The sequence below is a fragment of the Tigriopus californicus genome, chromosome 3 (genome assembly GCF_007210705.1).
Source record: "Tigriopus californicus strain San Diego chromosome 3, Tcal_SD_v2.1, whole genome shotgun sequence".
Taxonomy (NCBI): Eukaryota; Metazoa; Arthropoda; class Copepoda; order Harpacticoida; family Harpacticidae; genus Tigriopus; species Tigriopus californicus.
In genome coordinates this window covers 2,419,940-2,435,897 of record NC_081442.1, presented here as the reverse complement: position 1 = coordinate 2,435,897, position 15,958 = coordinate 2,419,940, and the positions used below count along the sequence as shown (strand labels likewise).

Here is a 15,958-nt window from a genome sequence, read left to right as displayed (position 1 = left end):
AAAGAGTCAAATAGTCTAGTAGAACGACAAAAAATGAACAGAATTCCGAGGCATCCTCCGTTTGATCAGTTATGTCAAGCAACTTCGGTAGTTTCGAGAATACCGGCTAGATAAGGAAAAACTAGTCCAATTGTGGTGAGAATTGAATTGCGTGTCTTTTTGCCGTATTCACATGAAAAGGTCATTTTGAGCAGTTGGCTTGAGCAGCTTATTTTTCTAGTGTTCATAAGGCTTGAACACTTGGGCAGAAGTGTTGATCAGGATTCTTCGAGAACATTCCAGTAATGCATTGTTATGTAATACAAACGCATCAAGAATAACAAGATGAAATGTATCCCCAAGATGATCGTGTTCATTCGTTTGGATACTGACATTCTGTTGAAATTGTCCTAAATTATTTGTTTTGAGGACTGGAAAATGCGAAAACGTTAGATTTCGCCCATTGCTTGCATTACGTTTTTGCAACAATTTAACCCAAAGTGATCTTCCAAAACATAGTAAACTCGGCCAACCAATTAAATTTTATCAGAGGTGAATTCCACCACGGAAAAAAACCAATTGGCAGAGCTCATCATGTAGAAATACATTGGCGGATCATTGTTGGGGTAAACCGATGGTACTTTAATGTGAGTGAATTATGTAAAGATGAATTGTGACGTAGCAACACTAGTCCCAAGTCTCACACCACTACATTCAGCAGAGATTAGATTTTCCTAATCCTCAGTTTGACCGTTAGATGCGGAGTAAACTACTAGAGCGCCTCAGGTGTCGACATTGCGAACATAATCTTTATCTTGAAGGAAAAGATCGAGAATATGCAGGATTTCTTTTCACAAGACGAGGCAATCGGATGTCTTTAGTGTTAAAGCTCTAAAATATCACCTCTTAAGATTTGTGTTCGACTTAAACACTTCATTTTTGCATAGGTCCAAGATATTAGTAAGAACTTGGTCAAATTGATAACTTGCGAGTCATTTTGGCAATTGTTGAAAATTGAATTACTGACTATAATTTCAGGCATAGCCTGATACATTCGTTAATCATAATCATAATCATGTCATGTAATCATAAGTGGTTTGAATTAATTCCATTTATCATGATTGATGAACCTAGGCAGTTGTTAACAAAGAGGTAAACTCCAGTAAAAAACTTACTCGTTTAAAACTGAGGTAAATGTTCATTTGAACTGGCACTCCCGCTGCGGATTTTATACCTTGGATTGGTGATGTCCCTAAAAATAACGAATGACTCTATAGCTTTGCTTGATTTGGTTCCGAAGTATTTCAAATTTCAAGCTTACCAAAACAAAAAACCTAGAAAGGCGAGAGGACTGTCCCTGATTACACCACCAATCTGACAATGTACATCCTACAATCAGATCTTAATGATCCTAGAAAACCTACGTTGAAGCTGTTCGAGGAGGAAGTTGATTGGAAACGGCTGTACTGATTCGCCGCACCTCCATCATAGTGGCATCTGTGTTATGGCAAGTGGATCTTGTCATCCATGGTGAATGTGTCTCTCCTGGAAATTGAAGGTGTACCGGTACTGTGGTAGGAAAGTAAGCCAAAGAACTTGAACTCATGGAGCTCAATCCAATGTTCATTTGATGAGGCAACGAGTTCAAGAATGCGTTTTGTGTTCCAACTTACCCTGCCAATGACGCGGTTCCAATTCTCTGGACTTCGAACTGACATCAGGATTCAGAATCAGCCACATGAAGCAGTTACTAAGGTTTTACTGGCTGTCTCCGAGCCCGCGATGAAAAACCTGAGAAAATAGACAAGAGGGACTATATACTAGATCGAGGTATAGGGACCGCCTCAAGAAGTATGTGTAAGCTCCTCGATGTGCCAATACTTTTAGAGAAGCACTTTGAAAATCATCTTTGTTGCGAGGCTATTGTTCTTGAGGATCGCAAAAAATACTGGCCGGTATGCATCTATTTGTGACCCTTTTTATCGAGCGGTCACAATTTGGAGAATGGTGTTGGAAAGGAACTGAATGACTTCTCAGAATTTGTTTGGTTTGAGTTTTTCAGACTTTTCTAACCCTGCAAGGAATGCATCCTCCAGATCTATAAGATTGAAAGATGTAATTCGTCTATTTGTTACCTTTCATCTTTATTGATATTTTGTTACCAACGAATTGAGTTGGCAGACCGAGCTAGTCCTTGAATGTTGGGTGATCGGTATGCTATCTAAAAATTGTCCAAGTCGACTTGAAAGATGCAACCGGATCAACAAGAGCCTACAGTTTCCCTACGATATATAGAGGAAGCAATAGAAACACATGAAGAAGAGAGCCAAAGACGACAAGTGGACTTCATTGTTCGAACTAGCCTGGATTCTTGAGGGCTTGAAGGTGCTCTCAAAACGCACATTAAGCCTCTACGGTCACTACAATTGACCCTAATTCCTGGGTTGGGACAAAGCTCATCAAGCTACAATATCAAATACCTTTCGTACCTTCTCTGAATACTGTACAGTCCCAACTTTTTTAGTCTCTTCCAATATGAGAGCTCTCTCATTCCTGTATGTTCCTGTGAAACATCTTTTATAATGGTCATAGTTTAAGATTACTTGCAAAACATGTACTTTACTGACAGTTGATAATGAGGTCCTTGTCCGTGAAATATTTTCCTCGATTGGCTTTTGCTCGATCAAGAACTTGTCGATATAACCTCTGACATGCTCAGAATCGAAAGTATCTCTGAAATCGGACGAAAAACATTTTTTTCTCTCTCAGTAGAAGGGCATGTTCGGAACAAAGCAAACAAGAACTTGCAAAGAATTTCATGGAATAAAGGCATCTTTAGGGAAAAGTACCAAGTTACTTGTCCATCGCCCCATGGAATCGGATGCACTTTTTGAATAGTCAGATATAATTCAAAGCATTTGTAAAGGACGAATTCAATGATGAGTTGAACCTCGAGTTTTTAGAAGAAATATCCAGCTGTCAACAAGATTAAAATAACATAAAGGCGAAACAAGTCATCATTAACATTTCATACAAAGCTATTAACATACTTTAAGTTTGTGCAAAATTCGAGATTTCGAAAAGACCACCCCAGCCCGATCATGATGCGCGTAGTCCATCCTAATAAATGAACCACTAGAATTTGGACAGTGATGTTAGGGCCAAAAATCAATATGTTTTGGAAACTAGAAAGTGATTGCCCTCTTTCTTCTTCAAATAAGAAAGACTGTAGGTCGCAACAAATTATGTACCTAAATTTTAGGCTTAATCAAAACAACTGGAACAAAATTGTTGTCCTCTCAAACGAAGTACATACTGAATGAATGAACTACCCCTGTTCTCGTAATCAATTTCTAGAGAAGAGCTGGCTCAGTCAATTTGTGTGGATACTGATATGTGCTTTGAAGGGTCAAAACTTTTGACTCAGTCATTTATTAGCTTGAAAATTGAAATGCAATGTCATGTCACCTGAAGTCAGCCGCATTTGATTAGGAATGCAATTGCGGCGACTTGATTCCGAAAGATAATTCTAGACCCATGCATCTTTGTCCATATTCCAGTAGTCTATGTGATTGTTGAGATGAACTCCTTAACGTTATCTTGTAAAGATGATAATTTACTCAATGAAGATTTACTCACCTTTGGTCTTGGATAACATTCTTTGATGAGGACTCGAAATCATCAAATGGTATTACGTATGTTCCGTAAATCCTTAAATGGCGGGATGTATTTCAACCAAGGGGTGGTGGTCATTGACCTGCGATACTTTCTTGCAAAAAGGCCCGAAGATAATCAAATTGTTGATGTGCGGCAGGATCATCGTAGTCATATCTGTGGCAAAAAAATGAGAGAGGTTCCGAGATATTTTTACAGTCAGTTTTCGAAGGCAGACCGAGTAATTCCCGTGAAAGGCTGAGAGATAAAAATGAGATAATTGTTGATTTGATTTTAGTCCAAGGTCATTTGCTGTTAGGCATACTTTTTCTACGCTCAGTGATAATCTCTTTTTCCATCATGAATTTGGTAGAATATTGGATTGATGAAAGTTGAAAAAGCATTGCTGATAGGAATTTGTGGGAATGAATGTTCTGACAAAAGATGACCAAACTTGTGATTTTACCCGCAAATGCTTTTTTTCATGTTGATAGAGGGCAGACCACCGAGCATGAGATCTATTTAAGAATCGTGATCATGTGTGACCCAGAGGGTCGATTTCTAACCACTCACATCTGTTAAAAGAATGTTTATTAAGAGAATTTTCATGATCATGATACACTTAATGGAATGTCACTAATTCTCAATTCACACAAAAATGAGGTAAAATCAGGGTTACAAGCAACACAATTATCAAATCAGTTGAAATTTCGGAAAATCGAATGAGAACTTAATACCAAATTATTGAACGCCAATTAAGTTATTTTGAACCCTAGCTACTTGGGATTACATTTTGATCTTGCTTACAGACCTAATTCGAATTATTCTCCCAACGTAGCAGCAGTATGGACAATAAAAAATCTACAACCACTCTGTACAAAGTCAAGACACAACAAATTATGTGCTATGAAATCGAAAAATAGGTAGGATCGTATAAAACCTAGTTACTTTAGTTACGCCGTGTCGATCATTAACGGAAAATAATGGTCAGTGCACATAAAGGCATTGTGTTGGAAGAACGACTTTTTTTTGAAGTGGAAGTTGATAGGGAATTTAATTGCATCTTTTCACAAGAAAATTCAAACCCATTATTAAGCAAGCACTCTCCAAAATGTTGTGACGTCATCAGAACCTTCACAGTTGTGCTCAGGATCCAATAAAAGAGGGCGATTCTAGGTTTGCGACAATGAAGTCTTGTTTGATACGCTTACCTAGCCTGATTGTTTTTGCAAGCGCGTAATTTTTGGCTCTCATATTTTCTTCTAATTGCAAAGGTTTGCTTTGCACGTCTTTTAGGCTTGTTAACTCGCAGAGGTGATAAGTGAGTTGAAAACTGAATACGCAACTGTTCCTTTAAGGGTTAGATTTGGAGTAATTCTAGTGTTCAGCTTTGAACTCTTACCGAATTCCCGCGACAAAGTCCCCAATAATATGTTCAAATCCGGCAGATCAAAGTATTGGTCCATTTTGGCGAGGGTTTGAGTGCCACTAATGCGCGATTTGATATCCTCAATGGCGTGGACCACTTCGCTCAAAATTTTCGCGTCCATGCCTGTTGGTAAAGACCAAATGTATTCATCATAGCATCATCGGCTTTACAATTGAGTTTTTGGTTTTCCCTGTTACCTTTCTTTCCGGCTCCTAAGTCTCGCAAAGCTCTAGCAGAGAACCTCCTTTGTTCTTCCATCGTTCGCCTCCGATTCCAATACCCATTCCTAAGGGCTCCCCATCCGAATACATTTCCAATAGGGTCTCATTGTAAGGTCTCATTGTTGTCTCTTCTTTACTGGCAAACTCTTTGATGGCTTGTAGACCTAGAAATCATTGAAGTGAGGATTAGCTCTTCCCAAAGGTTGCTTTTAAGCATGAGGTGCTCGCAAAAATGTTTTCCCCACGTTTTGCGCAGTACATCGAGCATTTCGAGAATGAGTCATCGACAATGGGTTGGACAATGACCTGAGTAGAAACTGACCTGATAGGAATAACCATGTGTTGGGAGCCCATAGAAAGTCTCATGACTTCCCCGTATTTCTTGGCCATGGCGTCAATCACTAATAAGGGAACTTGATGGCATCCTTACTCCCCATAGCAAATGTTAAGGTTGAACCGAGAACGGGCAAAAACATGGGACCTGTAATGATTATGAATATTACAGTGCCAATCTGCAAAACGTAAAGTGATTTAATTACCCTAATTTTGAATGAAGTTTTTTAATTCCCGCTAAAAATTTTGCGGGGAATGTATCAAAGAACAACAATTTGTTTTTGGTTCAACTTTGTAACTTAAAAACGCCGCGAGATGGAAGCCTGCGGCAGCGGGTCTCGGGATTTGCTTGACGCGCAAGTCAATCTCAAAACGATCGTGGACATTGTGGGCTGCTCCGAGAACCTCGTGTTACAAATAAGCGGATGAAAAAGAAATGGCGAGAGTTTGGCAAGGAAACCGAGTGAGGGACAACAAACAAGAAGAGGTCCGACGAGGTTCCTGATGAACGTGGCCTCCGCGATCGCCGCCGATGGCAACAGCAGCATCTCTGAGATCGCCAAGGAGCTCGCCGTGAGCCCGTCCACCGTCAGCAGTCCATTGGGATCTTGGTGCACGCTCCTATGTCAAAAAAGACGTCAACTGCTGACTGAGGCTCCAAGGACAAAAGGGTGGAGAAGGGGACCAAGATCCTGAAACTGGCTGAAGAGAAACGGATCCACAGTTCGGATCTCTCCGCAAGAAGAACTGGAACGTGGATCAAACCAGAAACAGCCAGAACGAACGGCTTCCTGGCCTACTGTGTTGACGAGGTCCCTCTCATCAATGCCACGAAGTACCGCCCTCGGCCATGATGCTCGGCGTGGTCGCGTCGGACGGGAAGAGGATGCCCCCTTACTGGTTCCGAAGGGCCTCAGGGTGAGGACCAAGGAGTACCTGGACGCTAATCAATGTTGTCAAGCCTTGGCTCGATGTCTATCCAGGACACTCCTTATGTGTGGCAGCAGGACTCGGCGCGCCGGGCCACAAGTCCAAGGTGACCCAGGAGTGGTGCAAGGCCAATTTTTCCAGCTTTTCTGGCCCTGGACGATCTGGCCGCCGTCCAGCCCGGACCTGAATCCGTTGGACTATGGCGTTTGGGGCGAAGTGGAGAGGAAGGCCTGCAAGGACCCCTCACCGGAGCGTGACGACCTGAAGGCCTCCGGTGGAGCGGGAGTGGCCAACATGTCTGAGGACTTCGTCAAGAAGACATGCAAGGCCTTCAGGCCCAGGCGGGAGGCCATGATCCGCGCAAGAGGTGGCCATTTTCGAAAAATAAGGCTGTGAAACATCTATGATTAAGTACAAAAAAATTCAAATACCATAGCTTCCTTCTTCATGAACTGCGATGAAGTTTGACACGCCACTTTACTTACGTTTGGCTGATTGGCACTGTATATTGCATTCCGAACAATTCAGCTTTGAGGAAAGAATGTAGCTGTTTTTCACACAGCCCGCTTCGAAGTTGGTGGCTCTCGAATGGTTTTATTGGAGGTGAAAACACACTGGTTAACTCGTTGTTATTATAAATCATTTATTTTTTATTTGATGAAAAGGCACAAAGGGGAAATTTAACAGTGTACGAATGATCTCTATCAATTGATGTTGACGCATGTCTTTTTCCTTAACTTCCAATGTTTTTTCAATACTTTGTCCGATTGTCAGTTTCGTTTTTGAGAGCACCTTCAAGCCTTCGAGAATCCAGGCTAGTTCGAACAATGAAGTCCACATTTTTCTTCTTCTCGGGCTCCTTCATTGTTTAATTTGCTCCCTCTGATATTCGTAGGAATACGTAGGCCTTGTTGATTCCGGTAGCATCTTTCAAGTCAGACTTGGACAAATTTTTAGATAGCATTCCAGATCAACCCTACATTCAAGGACTAGCCTGATCCGCCAACTCTAATTTGTTCGACAGCAGACTCGAGCTAATGAACCCAAATTAGAGACAATGTTACCCCTAACCTGTACTATGCACGTTTGAAATTCGCTATCTTATTTCAAATTGCCACCTTCTTTTTGCAAGCAATATTTTGAAATTACTCAAGCACAGAAATTTCCAGTTTCTTGAACTTTATAAGACAACTTTACCAATAACTGAAAAATATGGTTGGATTATAGCGCGTGTGTTTTGCATGTTTGTCTCCGTTCTGCCTCGAAAGAAGTAACAGCCCAAAATCCAAAAATCAGGACGCCAAATTTTATTTCCCCGCTTTTGCTTTTCTTCACATGGTCCATAAATACCGATTTCTTTGTCACGTATTTATTTTTGTTTTGTACCCTTTTAAATAAGCCGAAGTTCTATAAATCATCTCTTACAAAGCAGTAAAATGTAAGTTTTTGAAAACCTGCTCTGACAAGATCAACAGACACTGATTCATGTGCTCGCTTGAATTGTGAAGAATACACATTGCACTGCAAATCTTATAGACTTGAGGTTTTCCTGAAGACTTTGTTACTAAGTAAAAATGAACTTCGATCCCTCTTTGAATTGCTTGAAAGCTTTATTGATGATTTAAAAGCATTTATGCATCCAAAAAACAATTCTTAAAGATTTAAAATTTAAATAATTGTGTACAACATTTTGAGCATTTTTGAAACTTTGTAAGAAAAAAGAAATGTTCTGATTTTTCGTTGTTTATTTGGACATTTGAGCCCAGATGTAAAACGATTTTTAATTCAAAAAAATGAAAAGATAAAAAACATTTCATCCCATCTGACCCCAAAACTGCTTTAATAGATCATATCCCTGCCTGGTTTGGAATGACAAATAAATATTCTTTTAATTTACATCAAGAAGATTTTTTAAAACATGGTTTATGAAGGCAATAAAATAAACTTGTTCCTTACACTTTTGAGAGCTAGAAAAAATGCAAATTTGTGTTTTTGGATGTCCTATGGAAACATGACAGGTCTTTTAACCACTGCGAGCACTAAAGGAATCAAGAAAATGGTGCTCTGACGGAAAATGTTACCCGTAATGACTTAAGTCATTTTCATGTCACGCTCACACGCCAAAGTTTACTCCAAAGTTATTGGAAGGATGTATGGCCTGGAAACAGGCCTGATCTGTCGCCAATTGAAAATCTCTGAGCCATCGTCCACCAGGATGTTAAGAAGTTACCAATAACTACCAATCGAGAGAGCTTAATAATACATGGGAAAATAGCATGGGCCAACAAATGCTGGCGTTTCCCAAATTCTTCTGTAAATTCATTGCAAGTGCAAACTAACTATTTTTGTCTGGATTTTTGACAAGTTTCTACTACCTCAGTCATTTCAGCATACCAATTTGAAGTTTTATGCAGTTTTGGAAACATTTTCCACGTTTGGGCCAGTTTTGGATTTATTGCCAGACTAAGAAATTCCGGACATTTTGTAAGTAACTTTTCGACATAGAAAAGTCTCTACTCATTGACAAATAATGATTGCCGAAGTCAGCCTATTGTACTTTATAAAATACCGGTAGATGTCATTATTCTAGGTAGCAAATGTTAAGAGTGCTAATCTCACATGACAAATGAAACCATACATTTTGCTAATTTGACTTAGCAACTATCACGGCGACTTGAAGTTTATGTTCAACTATCAGAGAGATTGCATGAAAAGTCTTTACAATCAGCAATAACATTGTTTATTAACAAGCACGCTCAAATGAAGCCTGCCCGTTCAGGAAAATGTCATTGTCGCCGTCGAAGCAATGGAGGAAAAAGTATAAGAACATTTTTAACACACCTAATTATTCCTCATGTTACGCAATAACTTTACCTTTACCTTTAGAATTCCTTAGTAATTATAGTTGAATATTTTGAACAACCCACTCTTTATAGATTTGATTACTTTTAAAGTAACTTAATTTCACGCGTCTTTTATCACAAGTAACTTCCAAAAGATACCTGTGATATTATCTGATGAATTTATAATTCACACAAATGTGAAATGATTGGTCCGATGTAATTTCAAGATGTCTCCTTCCAATAAGAGATAATCTACCAAGGAATAAAATAGAGTAAACGATCTGTCTCTTTCAATGTATACTCCTTTCGTTCCAAGTCTCTTTGTTTTACGAAATAAGTACCAGATTGATCAGTCCTTAGTTCAAGACTTCATTCAACAGGTTCATTTCAGTTCTTAGATAAAATAAATTTGACCTTTCTAATAACCGCGACATTTTGGCGGTGGAGCTCTAATTTTGAATTCATGCAATCATAAAACATCTATCAAATGCCCTTTTCATTAATAAACGGTGCTCATCATTCACAAGTAAAAAAATAACCTCTTCTGCAGCAAGAACGACGTTACCAATGGACAGAGACTAAAAGTGATTGAATCGAAATTCCTCCATTGGATGCAAAAAAATGCTATAAACCGCGAATTACAGGTTGACGAAACCAAGGTTAGCAAAAAGGTTCTTACCTAAGCAACTAATCTAATGAAAAGTTGGGGCACTGAAAAAGAGCCCATAAATCTTTTTTTACTCTACTTAGTCATAGACCACTAAAATTCATGGACGTACCTCGACCAAGACTAGTCATAACAAAAAGCCAATTCAGCCGCAACTACATTGAGGCTGTTTGAAGAATCTTTGGTCCGATTTGTTAGTCAAGGTATCAGGGCTGCCAGGCATATGTTGAAAATTGCGTTTTCTTGCGCTTCAAGAAAGCTTTGGACAGGACGAACCTGCAACCTGACAAGACTAATGGTGCAGCCCTGATGCCTAGTCTTGGTCATCGAGATATGTCCATAATTTACAGTGATCTATGAAATACTTTTTATCATCCTGTGATGAACTGAATTTAAGGTTTCTCGATCTCCTTCTTCTGAATACAATGATATTCGTTTGAAGTGAGATCAAATACAATAAAAAAATGTTACCTTTTTCCAACGCACATGTCTGGAATCATGTAATAATGGTGAAACGGAATTGTAATATAAGGAATTTTTGGCTTTGATACCATAACGTACAAACCATTTCAAGATGGTCAAGATTGGCTCCAAACTTTTAATGAGCCGATCTGAACACTAAGGGTCATTTACCTGGAGGTACATTTTCCCATGGTCCTTTGAGGTTATTTCGAACGGTCTTGAGGACAAGTCCGACGAACAGGATAATGACAAACACCACAAGGAACGACATGTTTGCACTTTCATTCACTCACAACACTAAAGCACGATCATAAACATTGCTCTCGTTGCCTTTTTTAAGAAGAGATAAAATCTAATCTCGGCGTGTTTTCCTGAATAACCTTGAAACACATTTTGTCCAACGTACAAATATTTCTCAGACGGGGTTATAATTCATATTTCTCAAGTACTGTTGGCCTTCAACATTGTGTAACTTTCGTTGATTCCGATAACTAGCTTTCTTTGAAAAGCAACACCAAGTCTGTCATTGAGTACAACGCCTGTGTGCTGTAACTCTTGTTATCAGGCGTATTCTTTGCAGATTTTGTTGGCAAGGTCACGTCACACCAGTTATCTGGCATTGCATAAACGAAAGGGCATGTCACGTTGTGCAAAAAATTGAACCTCAATCCGCAGACATTCCATCAAAGGAACCTTGACACCCTGAAGCTTCCCCATGTTCTGAAACGGAACCCTGATATTGAGTCAAGAGTTCAAACTCAAAGCTGCATCAACCAATCCTGATTTCCTTCCAATAAGGGCCTTACGCTGCACCAAATCTGGTCTATCNAAAGAATTTGCTCGCCGTCGTTTCCAAATCCCTAAGGCCTGTTTTTTAAAGCTCGTATCTTCGAGCATGCTTCGACTTAAGGGCTTGGACGTTAACCAGTATGAAAATACACTCCTCGAAGTAGTGAGCGGATGCTCATTATGGGTAACGTCCAAGTTTAAATTCAGAGGTAGGAGCGTTTTATAACTCGTCTCAGGACGGGCCCTTCCAGATGGTAGATCTTTGTCCTGAAAGTCAATCCTACCTTACGAGCAAGGCAGGCACCAGGCAGACTAGGTTTTACCTGCAAGGGTGACAACTGAAAGGTTCCTTGGGTAGGGATTTGCTTATAGATGGCGCTGCAAGCTCTTGAAGAAAAGCAGTGTTTGGAAATTGTATTTCATTGCTTGCAAATATCTAGTAAATATTCACAACCCAAAATTGGCTTTATATGTACTTAAGAAGCCCTGTTTTCAAATATCACCAACAGAAATTTACTTCATGGTACTGTGTTCACGTTGGAAAGTAAATGGAAAAAAAATCTTAAATTATAAGTGCATAAAAAAACAGGTTTGCATCAATCAATTGGTATTTTAGGTTATCGAGTCAAAATCATGCCTCGAAAACCTGGTATCATAAAAACTTAATGGGCTTATTCATTTCGAAAAAAAATGATTCAGGTTCTTTTTTCTATGCCATTTTCATGAAAAAACTGTTTTCAAAATTTCAAATCTACTTCAAATTTCAAATTGTGATTACTAGAGATGGCCGAAATATGCATTATCCATTTGATTTCATGAAACAGGGTCATTCGCATGTATTGCATTTTAGGGCTTTCATGCATATTTTTATGGTTATTTTGGGATTTTGTCAGAGGCAATTAAAATGAAATGTAATAATCATTCATTGCGACTCTTACTCATGTCAGTGCGTAAAATCAATCAATATGAGCGTAGAATGAAACACAAATAGGTAAAAGAATGAGTGTTTAAAATGAGGGTGGCGGCTAAAATAGTTGAAAAGAGCGTGATATCACAACAAACCTGACTCAGTGCTCAGAGTACGTTCCTCCTTGGTTTCCAACTAGCACGTGTGTTGTTTACCTGTTCTACAACGACAGAGATGCAAAAAGGCAGTCAAAGGGTGTCAACTGGCTCACCCAGAATGGTGTCCCAAACTTAGAGAGTTTGGCCTTCTCAAATTCAATGAGAAGGGCTGTTCCAAACAGGGATGTAGCTTTTTCCACCCATTTATGTGCATGAGATCTTTCAGGCACAAGGTATGCCTCAATATCAAATGCACAAAGGCCCATCTCAGGGGCACTAGAGAAAGAGACAGCAGTTGTCTCAACCTCATTGTCAAGTCTCTCAACAGACTTACACATCCCTTTCCTCTTTCCTTCCCTATTTCCCTCCCCTTGTTCCCCTCCCTCTCCTACAACCTCACCCTCAATTCCTTTAACCTCTCTTCTGCCCAACTTTGTAGCCCTACGCCCCCTCTGGTCGCCATGGGCCCAACGCATCTCTTAGATCGTATGCTCAGGTGGCGGCCAGAGTTCCTTCTCCCTCTTCTCCTCCCCTTTCACCCTCTCCTCAAAAGTTCTCTTATCCTCCACCTAAGATTAGTTTTGTCCAAAAACAGGATTTTTTAAGGTTAGAGAGCCTATTCCAAGATTTGATAGCTCTAGTCCATCGAAGGCTATCTCCCATAAAAGGAATTTATTTGAATGTGCATTGTCTTATCTACAAAAAAGTCAGCACAAAGATCAAGGTTCTTGAGGAACTAGCTTTAGATAGGCAGATCTCGTTCATTTCCTAACAGAAACTTGGCTACGACCAGGGGTCTTAGATGAAGAGGTAGCAATGATTGGTTTCAATTTAGTTCGATGTGATAGAGTACGCCCTGACAATCCCATTTTTCCGCATGGGGCATATGTCTATATGCTAGAAAATGACCTGCACACTAGTCATGTACAAATGTCTAATGGAGAAGTAGAGGTGTTACTTTGTCACCTCCAAGGTCTTGATCTGTCCATTATAACAATAAAAAGGCCCTCTCTTGTTCAGTAAGCTCGTTCTTGTCAGCTCTCAAATTCATAGGAAATGAGTTGGACCAGTCAGTTTGCTAAAAGGTTTATATGTAGGGACTTCAATTTTCCGGCTAGCGTTGTTAGAGTGGAGGTTAGTCCTGATGGGATATTCCATTTCGAAATCGACATCTCAGTCGTTTGAAAAGCTGAGGAGTTTGCGATTATGCACAATTTCGCCCAGCATGTTGGTGTAGCCACTAGAGAAAAATAGCGTTGTCGACTTGGTCTTTTCCAATGACCCTGATCTGATCCAGTATGTCCATGTGACACCTAGTAATCTGTCAGATCATCATGTTCCTGAGATAGGGTCGACCATTACTAAAAAGCCGCGCTGCTCTAGCGTAAAACCGGTCAAAAAGGTAGGTCTGGTTCAGCTCAAGTTCAAAGATGACCATTGGCCATTGATTATAGAAAGACTTGAAGAACTGGACCTGGTTTCAATTCTGAAACAGGAATCGTCCATAGATGCAGCCATTGATAAATTAGTTGCAGTTTTAGAGGAAGTTTGCTCTAGTTTAGCAATCTCTGAATGTGTTCCGAAAGGTGGTACCCGGACAAAAAGATTTTGTTCAAAGAGAGTTGAAAACTAGCTCCAGAACACTTTGAATCCAGTTGGTGTGGCCAGCCTTCAAAGAAAGTAGGCCTTTTGAGGTCAATGGGAAAGCCATAGACAATGCAGAGACCATGACCAACATACTTGGAGATCAGTTCTCTAGTGTGTTTTCAACTCCACTGAGTTTAGGAGCAACAGTCCATTGCCCTATTGATGAGTTTGTTGGGACTGGCAAGGCTTGTCAAGTTGAGCATTTAGATGATCTCGTAGTCACAGATCAGGATGCATTAGTGGCCATCAGGGACTTGAGACTCTCGAGCTCCCCTAGCCCTGATGGGGTGACATCTCAGTTTATGATGAGATGCTCACAGGTTCTTGCTCCTGTTTTTCTCGTACTTGATGCGTTACATCCTGGACCAGGCAAGTTCCCCTCTTCTCTGAAGGTAACTCATGTGGTTCCAATTTTCAAAAGGAGATAAGTCACTCCCCAGTAATTATAGGCCGATCTCTCTCACTTCGAATATTGCGAAGGTGTTTGAGAAGATCATGAAGTTCAAACTTGTTGAATTTCTTGATATCCATGAAGTCCTTCCTCCTAGACAGCATGGGTTCCGAGCACATTTCAGCACGGTTACCCAAGTGATTGAACATATAGAGCAGGTTATTGAGGGACTGGACAGCCATGAATCAGTCGATGTAGTTTATCTCGACTTTGCCAAGCCTTTGACAAGGTAGATCATGGCCTATTAGTTAACAGGCTCCATGAGCTTGGGATCCCAGCAAGGTTCTCAATTGGCTAAGAAATTTCATTTGTGGTAGGAAACAACTAGTTAAGGTTGAGGGATCCCTTGGTGACGTACATGATGTTAAGTCGGGTGTCCCTCAGGGCTCCATTTTGGGTCCTCTCCTTTTCATTATCTTCATTTGCTCCGCTTCAGAAGCTTGGTAGTAGTAGTTTCAGTCTCTCTTCTTATGCTGATGATGCAAAATTGGTAGTTGGTAGGAATGGTCAGGATTCCGGTTGTCTGTAGAGATCTAGACCAAATCTACTCTTCGGGTTGCTGCGAGTAACATGGCACTGAATGGAATGAAATTTCGCTCAATGACCTTTGGGTCGGCGCCAATAGACACTCCACTATTAGATGATGAAGGTAAGGACATTGAGCAGGTCTCATCCATGAAGATTTAGGTGTAGTCCTCCAAGATAATGGAAAGTTCGATGAGCATATCCAGTTGAAGGTGGGTAAAGCTTTTCAAACATGTGGTTGGATATATCGCATGTTAAGTCCAGAGATTGTATCACGATGCTAACTCTGTACAAGTCAATTGTTCAGCCGCATCTTGAATATGCCTCTCCCATTTGGCTCCAACTAGTTCAGCAGGTTTGCAAAAGAACGAGCAGGTCCAAAAGATTTTTCTAGGAACATTGAGGATATGAGAGAGCTCTCGTACAGGGAGAGACTAAGAAAGTCGGGACTATACAGTGTTCAAGAAGGTACGAAAGGTATCTGATACTGTACATCTTCAAAAGTATTCATGAGCTTTGTCCCAACCCAGGATTTAGGGTCAATTGTAGTGACGGTAGAGGCTTAACGTGCGTTTTGAGAGCACCTTCAAGCCCTCGAGAATCCAGGCTATTTAAAACAATGAAGTCCAACTCTCTTCTCTCACGGGCTCCTTCATTGTTTTCAAATTGCTGCCCTCAAATATCGTAGGGCTTATGTAGGCGTTGATCCAATAGCAGGATTTAAGTCAGACTTCGATAAGTTTTTGACTAAAATTCCGGATCAAACCTTATATTCAAGGATTAGCCAATCAGCCAACTCCAATTCGTTGGTCGATCAAATAATATATATAAATAAAAGTCAAGTAAAATGAATAATCTTCTCGTCTTGAACTGCTGGGATTCCAATCCCGTAGCGGTAAGGAAGTCCGCAAAAAAAATGAAGAGGAAATCACAGGCACTACAAAAACAGATGGGTAGGAAAGA

At 40.2% G+C, this 15,958-nt stretch overlaps 1 pseudogene; it reads right to left on the bottom strand.

Annotated features, from left to right (window-relative positions):
- Nucleotides 1-11,233, bottom strand: part of LOC131877605 (methyl farnesoate epoxidase-like) — a 16,337-nt pseudogene extending 5,104 nt beyond the window's left edge.
- Nucleotides 11,234-15,958: the final 4,725 nt, after the last annotated feature.